At 39.7% G+C, this 17,828-nt stretch overlaps 1 non-coding gene across 1 annotated transcript; it reads right to left on the reverse strand.

The window, feature by feature from the left end:
- Positions 1–746: 746 nt before the first annotated feature.
- On the reverse strand, positions 747–818 carry trnat-cgu. The gene has a single exon. It is a non-coding gene; the product is annotated as a tRNA-Thr (tRNA).
- Positions 819–17,828: the final 17,010 nt, after the last annotated feature.

Genomic DNA, 17,828 nt, shown 5'->3' on the forward strand with positions numbered 1-17,828 from the left:
TAGAAACTTGGAATGAACGTTCGAAGAAACTCGTGAGACATAACTGTCGAGTACAGACCCGTTCTTCGCTTGCACATGGCGCTATCCAAACGTCACTTAGATAGTTGGACTACACAGGCAGAAGTGGCTTCTTAAAGAAAATGGTCACATTCACAAAATACACTGTCACTAGTCAATTATGAAAAGGACAAATAGAAAAAAATCTTCGTCTTATATTGTTATTTTGTCTGGTCGCTAACAACTACGTCCACACAAGTTTAAGGCAACCCTCTCTTTAAAGCAATTCATGAATACCCATGTTTTCTATTCTGTATTTTGTTAATATGAATAACAACGCAAATAACGTTAACAATTGAGCTACACCTGACAATAATAGCTTTTGTAGGTTTCACATATTTTGTTGCATTTGCTGCCCCCTGTCGGATCTTAAGCGTCACAGCAGTCTACCTGTCATTAAATCCACTAGTGACTAGCCACTGAAGGCCCTTCATTAAGGAAAACGTTTTTCTGAGGCCTTAAAATTAAGTTCTTCACATTTAAATGAGCACTTCAATCTGCACTTTATCCCGCTTTGCATGACCGTGTAGGCCATCATTCAAATTAATTTTAAGATGGTTAGTAACCTACAAAAGCGTAAGGGCTAAATACCAAGAGAATGTTGCCTGAACAGCTGTTACTTTGGGACTGCATATCACTGCGAAACGTAGAGCGCGTTTACCTTTCGGTCACATGTCATTTTCCAGAAAAGGCACGGACGGGGTTCGAACCCGCGATCTTCGGTTTACGAGACCGACGCCTTACCACTTGGCCACCGCGCCTGCGCCATTAAAAGGCATGACGAGATATATAGTAGCACGTACTACATGTTCCGAAGCATAGGATGGATTTGTTGGTATGTCGACATAGAAAAATTGTGCGGGCAAAACATGCAAGCCCACTTAAAATAGGTGTAATCCCTCCATTGGGTACATACGATTGGAACGCGCTGTTATCAGTTATTAAAATATGTAAATAGACAGACGTAGCGTACCGCTAAAAGTATTCGTAGACTTTACTCCTCAGTTGGTTGCCTTGCTGACTTCAGATTCGAATAGGCTTACATATAAATACGCTAGGGAACTTTATCTTTTTAACGTACGTGGCTTTTCCCAAGAGGACCATAGGCTAAATTACCAAAACTCTATAACGAACTAAGTTTCGCAGCAAACAAGCAAAGCAGAACGTTTTTTTTAAGTAGGCTATAAACCTAGTATTTTCACATTCCGTGTTATAGATCATAAAATACCACTTTTTTACGCAAGTGGAGCTGACATTCACAGTATTTTTGCTATTAAATGTTGACTTCACCACGTGGGGGTGGTGTTGTTCTCTTACTAAGAAAGCTGGAGGGCGACACAACGGTCAACGAGTCTGCGCAAACAAGCTTACAAAGGCACATGGGCTACACGATTACAGAAACTAGTTGAAACCAACCGAATGGAACATGAAAGATACACGTAGGCCTATTACATGTCAATCAGAATAGTCTAACATCAAAACAAAGAGCACGGTGTTTTTGCTACTAGCCTGTATGTCCTGTCTGAACAAAGATACCAATACCTGGATAATGTTCATGGATATGACAGGAAATATGGTTATTTGTACAATTCTCCATATGTTTTTTTTTACCGATCAGTTCCATGCAAACATTGCAATGTAGATAAAACAAACGGGTTCATTGTTGTTTCATGACATAATATTGACTATTACAAAGAAGGCTTGGTGATGGTGTAGGTGCGTGCGTGTGTATAAAAAGTGGCACAGATGGTTTGGTCAGCTGTCCCTCTCTGCATCTCCTCGTCCTTTAATCTTCTCTTGTTCTGCGCTGTTCTTTCATGGTAGGAATGGGCTTCAGTCTCACAGCCTGAAGGGAGGAATAAACAAGCACCTCTGGGAGAGGATCTAGACAGGCATGCAGTGAGAGGGGGAGGAGAAGGGCAGAGCAAGGGGAGACTGGAGCCTCTTTCGTTTCTGATGAAACCTGTTTGGCACAGCGGGCTCTCCATATCTACACTGGAAGCAAAGATCAAAATGCTGTTTTACTAATGCTCTCATTTTAAGAGAGTATTGCATTTAATAAATGCCTGCTTGTGAGGTACGTGGTTGAATCATCATGTACCTTTAGAAATGCTTTATATAGCTTACAAATGCTTTCTTTGTGTCATCTATTTTGATGAAACTAATTAGATGTAAATGAAGCACTGAAAGTTTGCACCCAGGAGAAACGAGCTAAAGTTGAACTACTGTATTGACATTTATAGTTTGTTCATTTGCACCGCATCCCCAGTCAGTTTTTATAATACAATATGCATGAGGCTGCCTGAGCTCTTGCCGTCATTCCTGAAACAGTAGAGACGAGGACTAGCCTTAGGGGAGTTTCATTTGATCAGTTATCCTGCAGTTGTTTCAAACGACTTCAGAGAAATGAATCAGGCTTATTACCATTGGGAACGAGTCGACAGTGAAAAGCACAGATGTTGTGTTTGAAACTTTGACCTTTATTTCACTATTCATCACTACCTCGCTGTGCTGAGACTTATTTTCTTCCCCTTCGATTTTGTGTGGGACTGTTTCGTTGGCTGTCTGCAGTCAATCAGCTCCTGCTTGGTATTTAAATGTGTCTGTGTTGTCTTACTGTTAAACCAGTGCGACCTCCTGTAACTCAGGTATTATCTTTATAATAAACATAACAGAAAAAAAACTCTCTGTCTATGTCCATCTGTTTCAATTCAAATTTAACAGCAAATCATTAGACATAAACATTGGAGCATTTACACTCAACTGTACGTTTGAAATTACAATACATTTATTTTTGTCCGTACTTGAGAATGTGAATTTATTTTTGATAATATACAAACACATGTCACATCTTTTGAAGCCAGAGAAGATTCAAAATAATGGATGATCACATTACTTGAGCTTACAAGTACAATAGTACACATGATCACGTGGACGTGGGACTTAGCCACTGTTACCATGACACATGAGACACATGAGTTTAAAGTCAGAGAAAACAAGCTTTACATACATAAATTAAACCATGACCCTGACCTCCACCAGTCTTAATGAGAAGCTCCACATTTAAGTAAGGGAAAACCCATGCATTTTAATCCCATCTATTCATTAATTAATAAATCAACTGCCGACGGGGTCGGAGTCGGGGGCAGGTGAATTTGAATCTCTAAGTCAGTAAAGCACAGACACGAGCTAGGAAGAGCAGTTCATGGAAATGATTGACACTAGGGATTTATGTGTGCAACCCACACATATTTTTATGAGAGCATATTCATTGTGCATTATAAACTATTTTGTCTAGGTCTGTTTAGGCTGTCAGGATTAGCTCCAGTACTGTAGCCTCACAGGAAAACAGCACGCATTGTAGTGAGTCCATAAATATCTCTACCTGACTTTACGTTGGTATATTCATGGTTGCTCTGTTTCAAGAGAGGGTCATGTGTGTTCAAACCCACCACCACCAAAAAGGGTTTTACTTGGAGCAGGTCTCCACAATGTGACGGACCGAGCCTCGGTTGCCGTCAAAAATGTGGGTTTGGCCCAAAAAGCTCAGACAGAGTGAGGGTTCAAAATATAAAGTTTTAATATCTTTTAAATATCCTGGAGAACTGCTAAGCATCGCAATTATAAGAGGACAAACAGCAACAGTCTCCAGGCATATCACCTGCTCCGCCTCTACATGGGGTAGAGGACAATATTCAGCAGTACAAAGCTCAATTAAAAATACCTGCTTAGTCTCTAAATGGGGTAGAGGTCAAAACTCAGCAGTCAAAAAGGGTCCACAGCGAAACACATACCTGACATGACAAGACTAACCAAACTAGACAGAACACTGAACATATATACATGGCGGCCAGCACCATTTCCACACACCGGGGTAGACACAAAAAACAAACAATACAACAACAACAAACCAGACCCTGAGACACAAACATAATATTTCCCCACTATCATCAATCAAAGAAATAACTATGTAATACATAAATAATGTCTCAAAGGTTTGTTAAAAGCCACCTTATCCAAGTAGTCTGGCCCAGACCATTTTAGAAGTCCCCCCTGCCAGTCTGGGCAATTAGCAGTTTCACTGAGGGAGGATCCAATTGTAATCAGTGGTATGAGTGTTTGTGTGTGCGTGTATGTGCAAACCATGTCTGTTGGGTGCGCTAGTGGTCGCAAACATGGGGCAGAAGTGTGCAGTTCATGTGCGGTCGCACCACGACCGTCACACACAAAAACAGACATTTCTCTGCAGCACAACAGCCAGAGGAGACATGATCAACACTAATCAATCAGGTACAAAACATTGTGTGCTGAAGCTCCATGAAGAAAACACATGCCATACACATTGTCCAGCAACCACATTGTGCCCAAAATCCAATTCCAGTAAATATGCAATTACTACAGGAAGCAACTCTTTTGTCTGCCTTCATTCCCACTCAGGGGGTTAATTGGTTAGTTTTCTGTCAAAAAATGAAGAGGCAATGTGTGATTTGTCCCATTTCTCCCATCTGCATACATTACAGCCCTGCTGCTTAATCTCAGAGCAGGCTATTGCAGAGGACTCAGGAGATGCAACAGGAACACAGGGAGGAAACTCAGACAGAGAGCAAAGATAGCCTTTCAGAAATGATGAGACCCGTTACATTTCTTGAAAGCTGAGCTATGTAATCTACATTATGGGCCATAATTTCAACGGGGGGGCAACAAGCAAAACAACGGCGCCACAAGTCAAATTCGTCGTGCATTAACTAAAGCTATCGTCTGGCGTGTGGGAGTATTGCGCTGACCCACCCATGTTTGCACTTAGGATCATGGTATTTTGTCAAGTAATGCCGGCGGACTTTGCTCATTGCCACCTGCCCCGTTGATGAAATAGGGCCCTATAGCATTTTGGGACCAAGTGTATAATGTACATACTGTACTGTATACTAATGAGCTAGTATGGTAATATTGTAATGAGAGACGATGGATGGAAATTCATTCAAATTCTTTTTAGGAATGTCCCTCTGGAGGAGGCGTTCACACTAAAAAGCGTTTCTGTAATGTAATACATTCTCCAACTCTGATTATTTGGAAAGGGTAAAAATAGATGTTGTCTTTATTTCCATCACTTTCTCTGGTGTTCCAGGTATGCCACAACCTTCACCAGCATAGGAACTGTTAAGATATTCACAACAAATATCACAACACCACTGAAAAAGGCTTTAACTTTGAACTTTGAACCACATTTACTAAAGTAATAAAGTAATTCATTTGTTTAGCACTATGTGTCTGTTTAAAGGAGGTCTAACCAGCAGAACTTTGGTATTCAAAGCAGTTTCCAAAGCAAGATGAGGAATCCAAATGGAGCTCCAAAGGAAACAAATAGTTGGTACACTGTGCACAGATTTCTGGCATGTCTACATTATCTAAGGTGGCAGCGGGAATACTGTCAGAAATTATGACAGCATATGCCAAACACCAAAATACAGCAACTGCAAAAAAGGACTATGGCCACAAGCAATGCTCTCTGACAGGGACAGATGCATACTTGCTAGACAAACGACAAACAGTGTGTCGTGAGCTCCGCAAAGCTGGTATTTATGGCTGAGACACCATACATAAACATATGAAATACATTGTAACATGAAACCTGTAACCCTAAGCAATGAAGAAAAGTAATATGGTCTTTTAATAAGTAATAAGTCTTTTTCTCTTTGGATGTGGTTTATGTTTGTAGAAAATTAAAGGAAGCATTTAATCCCCAATATCTGCTGTCAACTGTTCAGTGTGGTTCTGTAAGCTTATGAGCAGCCCTTTCATGGGGCTGTTTGGGTTCAGGGACAGCTGTGCATGAAGTCATGGATGTGTGACAAACATACAATATGAAACTGTATCACAAGACCAGGTCACTATGGAGCAAATACTGCTCCTTCTTGATGTCGTCATATCCCAACATAATGTCCCATATCCTACATATTGCTAAAACCATTAGAGAATGATTCTAAGACCACACGGATTAAGTCAAATGCCTTCCATGTCTATCACAATACCACAATTAAACAGAACCAAACCTTTATGGGAAGATCTGGGGCACAGAGCACAAACTATGTTTTTACCTTTGACTCTCAAAGAACTGAGGACTGCGCTTAGTGTAGATTTGTACGACAGCATTCCAGGGCAAATGCTGATCCAACTTATTAGTTAACATTAGCTTATGTATATTCAAAAACTGGAGGTACAGTAGGCCTTAAGGTGGGTCTATAGTTTATAGCAGAGCGACGTGTCGTTGTGACAAGGACAACAATATTCCAAATCATTGGGCAACAAGTTCGTTGTGCTGCTTGCTTTGAATTAAGTATGAGCTAGCAAATTACATGGTTGTTATTGTTCAAAGTACATGATATTTCAATGCCAATAAATTTGAATTTTCTGAGTAAAGATTGTTCTGTGCATGTATACTAAATAGTAGGCAATCATATTAATTACATAGTACCTGACGCATTATTACACATAATTACCATGACTACACAAGATGTCACAGCGAGAGACAGGGTCAGACTCAGAGACAGATGTCAGGTGAATAACATAACTAACATAAATAACTTTGTCGCTCAGAGACTGTCATTAGATACTGTCATAACACCACACATTTTATGTGCGGATGTATTAGCAGAACCCGCATGCATCTGATAGTTACAAATACAAAATGAAGCCTGCATGCCTCTGATAGTTACAAATACAAAATGAAGATATTCTGTGCTGGAGGACAACAACTATCAAGATATATAGAATAAATCATGACTGTTCACCTCAGCACGTACCCACAGTCAGTGAGAACATTTGTGTTAAGTATAAATAAGACATTAGAAGTTGAATTCTTCAAACCAGCATTATACATAGCCTCTGCCTCCCAGTTTTGAAAGCAGCTTAATTTTCCGAAGTCGTTTTTTTTTATCATTATTGGAGGAGGACTGATATTTGATTTGCTGACTGTGCAGCGCCTTGAAGGGCTGCCTGCTGCTGGGAACACCTTTCCTCCCTGATGGTCTTTAAAATCAATCTGGTGCCACAATTAGCATTTCCCAGTTTGCTAAAAACCAGCTCAACGAGGCATACATGTATTCATGGAGCCTCCACCAAGCCGTCTCTCTCTCTCTTATATGGGGAGCAGGAATACAGTTTCAGTGATGCTGCAGAAGGAAAGAAACAAAAAACTACCATTGCCTCAGCAACACTCTGGCAATAGTGCCATGCTGTGCCTTCACTAGGGGAACTACAAAAAAAATCATTGAATGTTGAAAAACATAAGCATGTGGTTGTTTGTCTTGAGTGTTGGAATAGATTGAATTCATTGATTACCAGTCATCGTCACAGCATCTCATGAAACTGTCTTTGGAGATTGAATTAATTGATTATCAGTCATCGTCACATCATCTCATGATACTGTCTTTGGAGATTAAATTCATTGATTACCAGTCATCGTCACATCATCTGATACTGTCTTTGGAGATGTTAATGTTGAACTGCATCGGGTGGAGCTGTTGTCAAGGGAAGGCAACCTGGAATACAATATGTTCTTTACACAACCCTTCCTTTAAGGGATTGTATTCTGTCTTATCCTTGTAATCGAGTAACTGGAAAGGTTTGGAGCTTCTGTAAATAGCACTAGAAAAAAAAAACTAGTGGTGAAGATAATATTCCCCTCATTGTCCCTTATAGTGACCCACAATCTGAGAATAATTATTTAATTTTTTTCACTAAACACGTATCACTGACGTCTAACTGATTATTACATTTCCCCCAAAGACTAAAATCTCTGCTAACTTGTAACTGAATCAGAACATTAAGATTGTGAGTTTCATGTAGATGCTCGTATCTTATGTCAGCAAACATGAAACCGGATCCTTTTTCATTGTGCTTTCTGTTTCAGTCACTGTGCTCAATGCATTTCACTTTGCCTAATAGCGTGGTCTGTCTGACAAGAGTATTTAATATCAAACTTGTTTTAAATTTAAATGTAATCATTACACCCAGTGAACAACATTTACATTAACGTCAACATCAACAATTTATATTAACATAACTCAAAAATGGCAGCCATCAGCTTAAGATATTTTTTATAATGACAATGACAAGGACAACTCCAATTAAAAATCGACATATCATTTTGATGTATCATAAAATGTGATTCAGTGAGTTTTTAGAAAACTATTGCACCCTACACGGACAGGGGTAGTGCAATTTTAAATTAAATTAAACATTTGTCATTTTTTACATAGAAAAGAACTGTGGCATTCTTTCTATTGAATGTTGAGAAAAGTTTCAGTGCTCCACTTCAATGCTTCACTTCAAACTAACCCAAATGCTTTTCATAATTTTAAAGAAACAATGTAAGACTACAATTTTGTCTATAAAGTATATACTTAAAAAATGTGTATAATAATTAAAAATACATTATGTAATAGTAAAAATACATCAATGTCATTCCTAAATACATTTTTATTTCATGGGATTATGTTGATAATCATTCCAGAATCAGATTTTGTACCTCTTAAGATAATGCACTGTAACTGACCCTTCTGCTTTTAATTGTTTGTTTCTCTTTCTGTTCAGGAGCCATTGCGACTAATGACCAGCTGCTGGTAGTCTTGAGACTGAGTCTGTCTGTGTGTGTGTGTGTGTGTGTGTGTGTGTGTGTGTGTGTGTGTGTGTGTGTGTGTGTGTGTGTGTGTGTGTGTGTGTGTGTGTGTGTGTGTGTGTTATATTCCTCATCGGTCCTCATTGTCAGTAGGCTGTATAAGTGACCAAGCGTGTCTCTCCTTACCCACAACCTTTTGCCAGTGGAAGCAGTTCCTCAAAGAGCAGCATGACGGGCACTGAAAACAAGAGAAAGTCCATGTGGAAATTTTGTTGTAGTGTGGCCGCATCAAGACAAATGCAAGTGGCAGGCGACACCGTTAGTTTTCTCCGGGATGGTCTGAATGGAAAATCGGTCATTGTGGGAAGGGTTTTGCTGGGACTGACCCTGGCTGCCTGCAGATGGGCAAGTGTGAAATTAATATGAAAGGTAAGCAGCTGATAACATGGCACTACAAAAGGCTGTATCATCTCCTGTTATCAGCTTTTCCCATTTTCTTTTTTTCAAGCGTACAAAAAAAATACACGCTATATGTCCATCTCTTTTGTTGTCCTCGTCTTCGCCAGCAAGAAAATGTGTGTATGCCTAGGCTTCACAGCATAAAATCTGTGCATTTCTAACTGCAGAGCATTTAACAGGACATTTTCAAAACAGGACTGCTTGGTGGCTATAGACAGCTCTTTGGAGACAGACTTTCCTTTCTCCTTAAACAGCCTGGACTGAGGATTGAACTTCGCTCAGCGGCTCATTTTTGTTTTCAAAGCTTTTTTTAAAATTTTAAACGCCACCCTGAGCCTGATCACCCACTGTGATTATCTTCACTATTTCGAATGTTTACCCAGCAATTAGGAGCAAATCAGTCATGACTGTGGGGTCTGTTGCCATAGTTACAATAGGGTTCTAAGGACTATCATCTGGTCCTCGGATCGACCAATCAGGAAGCAGAGCTGAGGCTGCAACATAAAGTAAAAATGCACATCTTTCAGGAACACGCTAGTAAGAAACAGAAACAGATCCACGAGTATAAGAAAGTACTCCAGGGTGGCAAGTAGGCGACTGCGCCCAACCATGGCGGACGGCAAGAATCACATCGGAGGAGACACCCACCAGGAGAGGCAGGTGAGAGCATCAACCATTTTGAGACTTAACTCCTGTTCACTGTTCCATGTTACTGTTCCATGGAACAAGGCTAACACATTTTAGTAAACAAGATTAACGTCAGTTTAAGGATCAGTAACCAAATTATGAAACGAGGCAAGATTAATAAGGCAAGTACGGCTGTATGGATAGCGAGCATTTGCGGGAGCAAAAGTGGGATGAAAAGGTTTGGTCATACTTTTCAAAATTATTATCAAAGGCGGCTCAGATACATTTTTCTCCTCCCAACACCGCGATCAAAGACCTCCAGCCTGGCTTGTGTTTGGTTTCTGGTACATTTTTTTCCTTCGAAATCTCGCAGCGAACGAACAACAAAGTTAATTTGATCTGTCTGTGCATGTGTATGCGCCTTTGTATTTGTGTGTGCGTGCTCGACATTGTATGGACAAAATTTGGCCTAGATTAATCATAGTGCTCTAAATCTCATTATTCGGAACATCTGAGGGAGAGACGTCTTCAAAGGCTCCCTTGAAGGGCTTTAAATTTAGGCCTTGACGAGATCAAGGGCCTAAGAAATGGGAATGAATATTTGTTTGCAGTCAATATGTTTGGAGAGGAGACTTGAGTGTGGTCAGCGAATCTGCGTAATAGTCAAACAGCAGCCAGCGCTCCATGTTTCTTCTGCACCCCTACCAGGCGGGCCGAAAGCCTGTCAATACCGCGATATGATGTCAGTCAGAAGAAGAAGATCCCCCCCCCCCACATCATCCACTGAGGGGGGGCTGGGGTCGAAAACACAAGAAGAGAGGAAGACAGAGGAGAGAGAAGACCCGCCGACAGCTGAACCCAGTTGTGATTAAACATGGCGGCTAGGCACACTGCAGACTGCGTAACACAAGACCCAATCTGTCGAAAGACAATCGGAGTAGCCCACTGCTCAGCACAACAAAAACAAGCGCCCAACACCAAGGTAAACCCTATTGGAGATGGTAGGTACGCCATCCATATGACTTTGAAGCCGCTAAGAGCGATAGTCGTTGATTTCTACGCTCACAAAGTTGCATTGTTTGCCGCTAATTTTTTTGCACAATCTGTATTTTTTTCCCGGTTTTATGAATTTCCTCTTGATCTGTGGTCATGGTCCTTCCATTCCACTCCTGCTCTCAAAGGAAGCACACAAATTGTCTTGATCACTTCACGTGCACCCAAGTATTCGAGATAATGGCAAGCATTGAGGCGTCTTTGTCTGTGAATTCACTGAACTCAAGATCTATGACCATATCCAGAAGGTTCAAAGACTATGGCTCAATTTTACTTCTCTGTCTCCAAGTCAACAAACAAAGAACAACCAATGGTTGTTATTCCAACGTTTTTATGTTGTCATGTATGTTTAGAACGTGATGATTTTAATCCAGAAAGCTATAATCAGAAATATAATACTAAATCAACTGGAGGCAGCAAATCATTTAATCCTCTGTGCCTAATCCACTCCTGGGCTTGTTAGTCACAATATATTCAACTATGACAAAGGACATCAGCAGGACTCCAGAATATATTATGCCAGTCTTTTGGTTCTTCAACTCTTTCAAGAGTTGCACACACTTAAAAGACCAGCCTGCAAAATAGTCAATGCAGGTTTTCTTTTCTGATGTCCTGATGATTTTAACAATTATAAAACATCTATTCTTGGTTTGCTTATACAAGGAAGGTTATCTTATTTTAATCTCTGGATGGGTTTTTTATTTAAAATAAGCATATATTGTTTGAAATACTTCAGAATCATGTATGTTGTGTTTGAGATTGACCTATTATTAAAATAAAACAACCATACAACTTAATCAAATAGAAAATAACCTAGTTTGTACAAGAAGCTGTATGTATATATATATCTCACTGTTTTTGTGGCAGAGACATAGCATTCAATATTTAACATCTAAATAGGCTATTGTCAAGTGAGTGGTCTAAAGTTAAGCCAATTTCAAGCATGGCCAAGAAGGGGTAAATCTACACTGGCAGCTGTAACAAAAACCAACAGAAAGGAGTTTTTTCTCTCTATGTTGAATGTGAATACATAATGATATGAGCCCCATTTTTTAGCTATAACTTAAAAGTGATTATTTTCAAGACAAAAACAAAAACAAAACAAAATGTGGAAGTATCCAAAATATACTATATTTAATTTATTTTATTGAGGTATAAAACTGTAACGTACCATGTACCTGTGATATATTTGTGGTAATATTAATATCAGGCATGGAGTTAAAATATGTGATTTATAGGGCCTTGTTATTTTGGATTGACTGTTTTATTATTTGATTAGAGCATTCTGAAATGTCCAACAGTAACTTCAAGAACACTAACAGCGAGTAGGCTATTAAAAGTTAAATAGCCTACTTGGTCTTCAAATTTTAAATCTGATTAATATCCATTAGTCTCATTGTTGTAATAGCACGAAAAGTCTGAAAAGTAACACAAGTTACTATCAAACTGCACTGTTTAGGTAATCTGTGGCCTCAGCAAACTCAGGTTGTTTTATGATACTACACTGTTGGCTGTCAGCTCTACTTAAAATGGATGTAATACAATTAATAATATAGGCAGGCCATCAGAAATAAATGTATCCACATATTTTGGTAGACGAATTCAGATAAACTTATCTTCATTCAAGTTCTTAAATCACAGTGATCATAGTCGAAGAGAACACCTGCAAGTTTCATTCCTTTCCATCTCTGTCTCATTTAATCTCATTTAACTGTCACGGCTGTCATCGCCACTTTATTGAGGGCTTGGGCTGCATATTATTCTGTCACAGCCACTGAAATGGTTAGGCTATATCAATGAGTACATGAATTGGTGACACACAGCTGAAACGTTGGAATGTCCTTTGTCTGAATTATTTGAGGTTGCCACAAAACTGTCAAGCAGGCCCTTCTCACCTAGTCATTAAGGCTATTAATTGGCAGATCCATGCTTCTTTTACAAGATGTTCTTTCATAGCTACAGTTGATATGTTGGAAGTGTAAGGAACTTTTGGGGAAAGCCTTTATTCAGCCTACAAATATCAGAGCATAATTCACAGCTTTTTGTCATACTCTGAGCCTAAAAATGGTCTCTCTGATTTTCTCAATTATGTCTGTTGAGGAAAAATTCTGTGACACCATATCAACAACTACACACAATAGCCTACTCAACAAGAATCTAGTCATTGCTAAATGGAGAAAGTTATCACAAGTATGCTGGCATTAATTGATTAGAATTACCTTTAAGCATGTTCACTGGTGGTGTGGTAATCTGTAGTTTTATAGCTTTTTTCTGGGTGATTTTAAACCCAAAACATTAATTCTTCACATGTTGTTGAGTTGAAAAAAAAAATGCCGAAAAAGTTATTTTCACTCACTGTCTTGCCAGTCCTCTTCTCCTTCTGTTCAAAGAAAGGAAATGCACATTGCCCTCAAAAATGTCCTTAACATTTGTGTTGGTAAAGTGATTGCAAATTGTGATATTTTACCAGGACTAACAGTCTCTGAAGGCTCTTGCTGTTCAAAATTAAGACAGAATTTAGCTTCTCTTGATCACTGTGGATGGCACTATGGCTGTGGGTGGCACAGTCCATGCAGTGTCTCATGCTTTCATGGTTAATTTCAGTTCACTAATCTAGCATAAAAACGATTGTTACCTATATCACACAAAAATCAGCCTGCAAAAGTGCAAAACGTGAAGCTTGTTTCTCAAATTGTGTGACAGTTGGCAAATTACCTTACTTCCAATCAGCGACAGCAGTTCAAACTGTTTCAGTCAAAACGTAAAGCTTGGTCTCCCTACTTGTTGTTCAGCACTGCACACAACTTGTGTGCACACAAAGGATTAGTGAAAGTGTAACTTTTCCTTGCCCACAGGTTAGGCGTTTCTATGAGGGGTGAAAGTAATTGATAAAACTGGAGGTTATGAAACTGCATGTGCTTTGAAAAATAGAGCAGTTAAATGGATGTGAGATGAAAAACAGAGTGATAAATAATCAAGTGGTTTTATTAACTTGAAATTAGCTGCTGAGTTATTAGCTAATGATAGCTATCAGTACAGTATGGGAGTCGACCGGAAGTTTGTAGTTTTTAGCATTTGAATACTTCCTGGTTCGAAAGAAAAAATACCCTTTGGGTGGGAAAGGCAAACGTTTTGGTAAGTTAAATTGTAGGTTTCAGTCAGTCTTTTGTTGCGAACTGTCTTGTCTTGTTAAAATAAAGATGTTGCTACCGATATGCTAAAGGACTACATCGTGTCACTTGTCTCAGGCAACACCAGGGACTCTAGAGTGGTATCCATGGTTACAGGAAACTCTGAACTCACACCCCACAAACTAAAGGTTACAGCTCTAACGCCTAAAACTTCAGATCTATTTTATTCACCAGATTGCGGCTATCAAATCCCAAGGTAATTGATGTGTTTACTTAGCTGACACTTGCAATCCCGGATCAGTAAAGCTAGCTGTGGTTAGCTTCTGTTACCCTCATCAAATTGGTGACGCATGGTGTTCTGCTGTCTTGGCAAATTTGCTACATCACCATGCCAAGCCAATCAGAGGCGAGGTAGGGTGGGTTATGGCGCTGCCATGGTAGTATTCGTAAATTCACGAGCGGATCCTCTTCCACAGAGTCTGCCATGTTTCCATAGTAGCCCAGAACGTACAAACCAAAACACTGGCACGAGAAAGGGCTTAGCGTATTTGTATGGAACTTGACGGACACCGTAGGTACTCACACACGCTTATAGAGGGAAGGATGTTCAGCTGGCTGCAATTCAGCAACCTCACCACTAGATGTCACTACAAACTACAAACTGTACCTTTAACTAGTGAAGTCCGAAGTATGAGTAGTTAACTCCGGCTGGCTCCCATGTAGCAAAAATCTCAGTTTACCCTCTTAACAGCTTTGCAGAAGTATGTGCGGCAAAACGGAAGCATCTCCGAAAAAGTTTGGTAGGTGCGATTATTCAAAATCTCCTCCGATAGAGAAAATTGCTTAGACAAAGAAGTCCATAGCGGACTACAAAGTGACACTTCCTCAGAGGGCTATTTTAAACAGAAGTATTGCTTGTTGTAAAGCGTAAACAATAAATAGTGGAAGCAACAAAAATTGTTTGCTGTAAACAATAAATGACGGAAGTAACACAAAAATTGCTTCCTGTAAACGATGTGCCTAAATCTCAGTTGAATTTATTATCAGAGCAACACTATTTAAATTAAAATTAAAGTCTATCACTCTAAATGTATCACTCTATTTTTCCATTCATATACATTCTTATCCCTCTATTTTTCAATTCACATGCATTTCCATAACCAGCGTATTTATCCGTTAATTTTGTTACTTCCACCCCTCATACATTTCCGAGTGGCACAAATTAACGTTGTTTATAAAGAGAATACTGTGAAGAGAACATGAAAAATGACAGACAATGGCTTGAACAAAACATGAACATAAACAAAAATGGTTTACTAGGTTTACTTACTTGGCCTGTGCCTAAATGCATCAAATGAAGAAAAAGAATTGTCTAATCTACTTAAAATATTTCAGATTGGTTGCATGCATGCCTTTATATGCCGCCATTGACTGTAATTTGAACAGCGTCCACAGGTATTCACTCAGGTTAAAGGCCCTGAACAGGTATTCACTCAGGTTAAAGGCCCTGAACAGGATTGGATCAACCACTCCACATAACTTTACCAAATCTGTCAGATTGAGCTCTTCTGGAATGAGTTCCCAGCTTGTAATCTCAATTGAGATAAATAGGTCTGGCAGTCCCAGGCTACATGCATACGAATGTAAAACCATTACACCATTGCAATCATCTGTTGTTGGTGTTGTTGTTTTTTTTTTTTTCATTTTAGAACACACAACAATATTGAAATCAGAAATGAATATACCATGTTCACACTAAAGCAGACTGGAGTCTAATAAAGATAGCACTGTAATTCAGTCACGGTGGCATTCCTCTGTGATTTACTGCAGAGAATAGCTACTCCCTGTGGAAACATTTTCATCTGTTCTCCCTGCACTGCATCGGAACAGATGGTCTGGTCACAAACACTGAAAAGCGCGTAAAGCTGCTGGGGCTCCCTGCAGTCAGGCTACCTTATCATCCTCGCCAGCTGCGTAGCAGCACTGAAGAGCCTCGCCACAGGTATCAGGTGTTTTAGTTAGAGGTGACTCAGATAAGAGAATGCCTCCAGCAGCCTGTTGGAGGTATTGCGATGTTCTCTTCGGTTTCACAGTCTATCTTTGCCACCCGCCTTTGAAATGGGCATAGTGATGAGAAGGTTGCAATTTACTGACTTTCTACTGGTCGAATATAAGGTACATTTTATTTAATGTAAGCAATTAAATCAAGGCCATTTACCACGTAGGACAACAAATAATTCTCTATAGGTGGGCAGAGTTCAAACAGCCCGTAATGTGCTGAAGCACAGGCATCCCTATGCGTGTGAATTTCAATAGCGAAAAACTCTAATGAACAGATTATATTGATCATGTGATATTGCCCTGGAAACATGGGTCAGCATGTCCTTTCGAGACGTTTTTACAGTTACAGGTCATTTTTTTATTACATGGCGTCATCCTTAGTTAATTTGTAACTTGAAAGGTCTTAAAGGTTAGGGATTACCCTGCTGGAATGATTTGGCGTCTTAATTGCTGTACTTTCCTTGACCTAGGTGATAACAACTGCACTTGAAAACCATGTGATGACTTACTAAATTGTGTGTTGATTAGGAACAAGAGAGTACCCGTCTTTATTGTTTTATAAGTAACTATCTATCATGAGATAACATGTACCATACCCTGCTCTATGAATTCACAAACACTTCTCCAGCTAAAATAAACACTTCATGTGGGAGACTTTGGAATGTTCTCTTCAAAGTTGGCTTCTCTCTAAAACATAGCACAGGCATCTCTACGTAGAGAGATTTGAACACTGGATACCAAAGACATGATACACGCTAGAAGACCTTTGCAATGACAAAAAGTGGTGGGACGCAAGTCAATGTTTTGTCCAAAGTTCACAGGAGTGTGCTTTCAGTTAACGGCTACGATGAGATCATTGGTAATTATGTTTATGAAGTTGCCGCCATGCCAGATGTCAAGTACCTTCTATTATATTGATGGCAACAAAGGTTCTTGCAATAAAAAAAACGTTGACACCAATATGGAAATGTGGTAATGTCGTGGCTCCCCGGTCAAGTGTAGATTTCAAACCTTTGGATTTGTCATGCTGAGGGGTGTATGTAGGCTTTCACTAGATCTTTACCTAAGATGATTGTGAAGACCTTTAAGATCCCTCATGGGCCAAAAACAGTATAATAATGCTTACAGTCTGTAAGATGACCTTAAAGTAAACTCTGGACTCTGTTTTGTCAGTTTGTGGCAGGATTTGACACAAAATTGTCCTGCTTGGTTCTATTGGTTACCAAACAGTTAGTTTAAAACTTTTGGAACTATTGATGAGGCTTGTTGGACATATCGGTGTCTTCAGTCCTGATGAAAGAAATGAACGATTTGATTAATGAGGATTAGCCACATATAGTGTAAAGTGCACAGGCATTTACTGACGGCCATTCCTTTCCCACCACCCTCTCTTCTTTGGTTTACCAACTGCTGTGCTGAAGAGCAGGTACTTAAGCCCAAATTGCACCTGTCATGTCATTTGTCTGAGCGCCCCAAGGCCACTCAACAGGTAGCTGAGTGGCAGCTGCAGCTGCCCGTCAGAACCTTCATCAATTCCTTAGCAGGAAAACTGCCAAAATACAGCTGTCAAATGATTCCAATAGTTTCCTTCTAGCAAAAGCAGTCAGAACTATAAACAGGACCTGCTGTGAGTGGGTCAGCATGAACGCAAATGCATACACACGTACACATGCACATACACTCACGCACATGGAAGAGTCACGAATGCTAAAATCATTCCTTGTCACACACACAACATACCCAGCATAGAGACTGATTTTGCTAGATCATGCCTTGGCCATGGACTGCAGTTCACAATAAAAAATGCTAGTGAAAAAAAGTGC

The sequence above is a fragment of the Clupea harengus genome, unplaced genomic scaffold (genome assembly GCF_900700415.2).
Source record: "Clupea harengus unplaced genomic scaffold, Ch_v2.0.2, whole genome shotgun sequence".
NCBI lineage: Eukaryota > Metazoa > Chordata > Actinopteri > Clupeiformes > Clupeidae > Clupea > Clupea harengus.